At 36.1% G+C, this 5,473-nt stretch overlaps 1 protein-coding gene across 2 annotated transcripts in view; it reads left to right on the forward strand.

The window, feature by feature from the left end:
- The first annotated feature begins 3,445 nt into the window (after positions 1–3,445).
- The window catches only part of LOC111486065 (transcription factor bHLH143-like), a 4,265-nt gene continuing 2,237 nt past the window's right edge, over positions 3,446–5,473 (forward strand). Inside the window, exons 1-3 of one of the 2 annotated variants that reach the window (XM_023133066.1) lie at positions 3,446–3,662; positions 4,392–5,018; positions 5,200–5,361. The gene's annotated coding sequence lies outside the window, so the exon portion shown is untranslated. The remainder of the gene's footprint in view (positions 3,663–4,391; positions 5,019–5,199; positions 5,362–5,473) is intronic. The other variant, XM_023133067.1, reaches the window with a different exon arrangement.

Raw genomic sequence — 5,473 nt, forward strand, 5'->3', positions numbered from 1 at the left:
TTTTTTTTTTTTTTTTTTTGTTTCCTTTTTAACTTTTGGGTTTGCTTCTTTTACTCACATCATATCAAGCTATCATTTTTACACACATTTTGGTGGGCTAAGGAATGTTTTAAAGTAAATACGAGATTTTAATGAATGCTTCTTTCTATGATATGTTTCACCTTTTTGGGCCTATTTGGTGTTCATAATGGAAGAGCATGGAGGGAAAACCTAATTCTTTTTGCAATTATGTCCAATTGTTTGGTGGGTTTTATGTTTTTTCCCTTTTTATGGTGTTTTTATGGTATTTTGTTGTTCACTGACCAGGTCCACCGCTAATCGATATTGTCTTCTTTGGGCTTTCTCTTTCGGGTTTCCTGTTTTAAAACGCGTCTGAAGGTTTCACACTCTTTGGTGTTTCGTTTTCCTCTCCAACTAATGTAGGACTCTTAAAGAGCGTGAGACTCTTTTGGTTGGGGAGGAGGAAACACCCAAGGGTGTGGAAACCTTCTCGCAAGAGACGCGTTTTAAAGTCTTGAGGGAAAGCCCTACAATATCTGTTAGAGATGGGTCTGGGTCGTTACAATGATCAATTGGGATTTTTTTTTTTTTCTATTTTTTGGTTCAAATTTTTCTAAAAACTTGATTGTATCCCCATTGATGCATAAAAACTATGAAAACTACTTTGTTGATGTTACTACTAGAAATATTATCTTACCATTTGATTATAGCATTAAGTTTACTTGAACTAGATTATAAAAAAAGTGAATTAAGTTTTCGCTCGAAAAAAAGAAAAAAAAAAACCTAATTGGCATTATTTCTTCTTATCGAAATAATCTCAAACTCAAAAATCAAAGGGTATTTGAAGACTTTGAATTGCAAGAAGGGAAACTCATGTAAGGTTAATGGTGTCGTGTAACAATACAACTTTTCTAAATGTTATCATTACAGGCATGTTAGTAAAAAGTTCGTGAAAATTGACTTACGGTATCAATATTTGAGAAAGCAACTAAAAGAAAATGTATCTCTGAATCTAAAACAATCAAAACTCCCGAAACCTATTACAAAATGGAAATCTAATTATATGTTCAAATTTATTACAAACCAAAAAACAGTGAAATACAAAAAAAAATTCAAAATACAAAATTAGATTGTTACTCTAAAGAGACTATGTAGTTCTAACATGTGACCACCTAAAAAAAGAAAGAGAAACGAGTAAGCAACCCATTTAGAAGTAACCGTATATTTGTCTTTGGGCTCCAAGCAGTTCAGACCTAGTTCAGGAATCACCCGACTCTTACTACATACATTAGTGGCATCTATCAAGAGTTAAACATGGGTTTATTTTACACTCGGTAGTAGTTCCTCATATTATTTTCTTAGTACTCCCTCGTCCCTTAGCAAATTGGTTTATTCTACACACAATAACAATTCCTCATGTTATCTACTTATGTAGACTCTTGTCCCCTCTCAAGATGGTTTATATTCTACACACAATAGTAGTTCCTTATGTTATTTACATACGTAGTCCCTTGTCCCCTCTTAAGGTAGATTTATTTTACACATAATAGTGGTTCCTCATATTAGTCCCTCGTCCCCTCTTAAGGAGGGTTATATTCTACACAAGTAGTAGTTTTCCATGTTACTTATGCAGTTCCTCGTCCCCTCTCAAGGCAAGTTATATTTACACACAGTAGTGGTTCCTCGTGTTATTTACTTACGTAGTTCCTCGTCCTCTCTCAATGTGGTTTTATTCTACACGCAGTAGTGATTCCTTAAATTGATTCTATTCTCACGGCTAGTGGTATTGTAAGTTCTCTTAAAATTCCTTGAGTGCCATTGAGGTTTACTAGGTTCTTAGAGCGTCTAAGCGGTTAGACTTCATATTGCGTTTTCAGTTGCTCACGGTTAGCCCCTTAGAGCTAAACCAATCTCTGGGTGCACTCTAGTCTAGTCTTCTAATTGTCGTTTAAAACTGTTCTAGCTCTAGCACCATGTTCTTAACTTTGTTCTCTCATGCATACTTGGTTAGGAGGATATTCCTATCGATCACCTAAAGCACGAAAAATCATATTCTAAACATTCAAGCAAACTCAACGAGAAGATAACATCCATCAATCACCTAAACCACAAATCACAATATCCCATCCTCCATTCTAATATAGTAGAGAGTAGACATACAACTTAAATTCCACCATAAGGGCATTTTAGTAATTTTTCATAACACACTGACATTCTCATCCAATTTGCTTTTCTTGAGTCGTAATCATGCATACTCTAACAACCTAAGGCAAGATATACTTGCATGTTAGCACATTCCAGCGATCCCTACAAGTATTAATTCAAAAAATTCTGAGGGACTACTTACATGGATTACTCGAGCCTTCTCTAGCTAGCTTTTGCACATGTTAGGAACTTCAAATTTTCTAAAATTTATCTAGTATGTCCTATTTCAAACCATAATAGGGTTCGTATCAAAACTGGGATGAATAAACATTCAAACAAGAGTCAAAATACTATAAGTGCTCACTTGGATGAGAAAGTCAGTGGGATTGATGTTATAAACCCGCTTGGATGGGCAACCAATCAAAGATTTGATATTTAAGGTTAATGCCCTAGAAGAATGAGCTTCACGACCAAGTATCTCAAAACGTGAGGTAGCTCCAAGAGCTCTGTGTCCAAGTAGCTTAAAATGCAAGGTAGCTCCGAGAGATCTATGTCCAAGTAGCTCAGAACGTGAGGTAGCTCCGAGAGCTCTAGTTTACACATGGAAGAAAGGGTCAAATAGCTAGACATTTCACAAATGACTATGTCGAAACTTTTTAACGAGTTGAACGAAGATTTTAGGGCAATGGTAAATGCCATTAAGACATAGATCGCCAGAATGAAGACCCAGTTAACTTGACTATACAGATGATGGAAAATCAACCCCGAGTAAAGCTCATGTTGGGATTAAGAAGGTGAAGATCTTGGAACCCAAAGCCTTCAAAGGGGAACCAAGATGCCAAAGAACTCATTTTATCTTTAATGTTGAACAATACTTCAAAGTCATAGAAACCTGCTTAGAAGAACTTAAAGTTACCTCAGCCACCATGCATCTCATCGATATTGTAAAACTATGGTGATGTTCTAAGGTGAACAACATTCAAAATGGATCGTGTTCCATTAACTCATGGGAACCTCAAAAAGTTGAGGGCTCAGTTCTTCCCGAAAACTAGGCACTCCATTTGAATCCTATTTTTCTTTTTTTTTTTCTTTTTTTCGAGAAATGACACAAATTTATAACTGAAAAAAATATTTATAAATAAGTTTGAAAAAATATATTTAAAAAATAAATTCAAATAATTTAAGCCACAAAAAAAAAAAAAAAATGTGAGAAAATTAAAAAAGGAGGGGCAAAATAGTAATTTGCAAATGGCTATAATGTTGACTTGACATCCTTTATCAGTCTCCCATCTCTGGACATTAAGCGTGCAATTCGGCTTCCCATTCTCCACTGTTCCTCTACAGTTCCACTCTCCCTCTGCTTTCGCTTCCCCTTCCTTTGTCTCTCAAACTTTTCAATCTCTCTTCTTTCCTTTCCCTCTCGATCTTCACACGATTCAGCTAAAAGTTAAGCGCCTGCCTTGATTCTCTTCGGATTCTTCTCAATTCCCCTGCAAATTCTGCTTTCGATTCCTCAGGTTCAATTGCTTTTATTTTCTTTCTTTTTTCATCATGTTTGTTGTGATCTTCTTTTTCTGGATGGTTTCTTTGATTGTTATTCCATTGGTTTATGGGGAGATCCTTTGGAGTGGCAGCATTAATGCGATTGATTTCTCTTTGCGATCTTTGGGTGTATCGATTTTGTGATGGTTTGGCTGTGTTGCTTGTGGAGCTTAAAGTAGGGGTTGATTTGCAGATGAGGAAATTGTGACGTTAAGTTTTAGGTAGAGATGAGGGATGGTTATTCTTGATTTCTTTTCTATTGAATCAGAAAGTTTTTACTATTCCCTTTCTGTAAATGAGAACATATGATTTACCAGTTTTGTTTGTGTGTCTATGAGATCCCACATCGGTTGGGGAGGAGAACAAAACATTCTTTATATGAGCATGTAAACCTCTCCCTAGTAGGACAATATCGGGTAGCAGGGGCTTGGGCTGTTATAAAAGGGGAGAAGGGAGAATATGATAGAGAACTTTCCTCCTTTATCTCTGTAGAGCTGCGAAGATGGTTGTGCGGCTTGTCTTAGAGATTGAGAATACTCACATTTCATCTCATATGTTTGTCTAGACAAAAAATGAGGACAATTTCACTTATGAGTCTTCAAATTTGAGCTAGATATAGCTAGCTTCTTATTTGTTCCTTTGTTTTTTCTTTTGTGTGGAGGTTTTAATGCTGAACACTGGATTACGATCTTGCGAATTTGCAGGAAATTTATTGCTGTGATTAGAGCTAGTACTGGGGGATAACGGAACTGCATAGGAACAATAATATGGCTTGGTCGAGTTCTACTGTCGACGTGTTTCACAAAGTTGTGCGCCTGAAAATATGTTACTGGGTTATACTATAAATCGTTTCTCGTCTCATTGAACCGTTCCTTCTTCAGTTTTATCTACTTCATATCATCTAACCATGGGATCCAATCACTTTTTTATAGTTGCCTCTGATATATACATCAGCTGAACGAGCATACTGTCTGAATTTTAACACAGGCCTTTGTTCCATATTCCAATTCTAGGACTTCGATCGAATTTCTTCTCAGTTTGCTTAAATATTTTCTGTTCCTCTACTTTTGTTCGTTTCCCCTGTGTTATGTTTGATAGTTGGTGTACTCTGAACTTCGACAAACCTACTTCGCCCTCGTTCCATTGTGTACTCCATTCTGTCTCACGTCATATTCATTGTTTAGCATAATAAAGGGTCAAAAGTAGTTATGGTGTGCCAAGCAGCTAGCCAAACACGATTTCGGGCTTTGAAACATGAAAATGGGATTGGAGGGAAGCCAACAATTATAGTCAAAGTGATTGCATGTTTTCAACCTCTGCAGAATTGCCAGGTATGCGCAGCTTGGCTTCCTGATCCTTTGATTTCTCTCGATTTTATACTCATAGCGATTTAGTTTGGATATTGAATTTACTGTCTTCATCACCATTCTTCTGATAAGTTGTTTCCTTTCTGTGAAGATCATTGACATCCTGGAACTGTATGGTTAATTTTACTATGTTTTTTTTTTCCAGGCCGAGTACTTCCGTCATTTGCTTAAACCCGTTACGTAGATCATTTGTGATTTTTTGCGATAATCTTGAGCTGGAGTTTTCTCTTTTGTTCTTTTAATTATTTGTTTTGAAAGAATCTGTGAGTAATTGAACAGGGGAAATCAGAGACAAATTCATCTTGTGGTAGGTTTTTCCAGTCTTGTCTATTTACACACCTGAAATGATCTCGAGTGATTTTCTTGTTTCTTTTCTTGGTTGATGTCTGATTTTTTTTTTTTTTTTTTTTTCCCTTTTC

The sequence above is a fragment of the Cucurbita maxima genome, unplaced genomic scaffold (genome assembly GCF_002738345.1).
Source record: "Cucurbita maxima cultivar Rimu unplaced genomic scaffold, Cmax_1.0 Cma_Scf00011, whole genome shotgun sequence".
Lineage (NCBI taxonomy): Eukaryota > Viridiplantae > Streptophyta > Magnoliopsida > Cucurbitales > Cucurbitaceae > Cucurbita > Cucurbita maxima.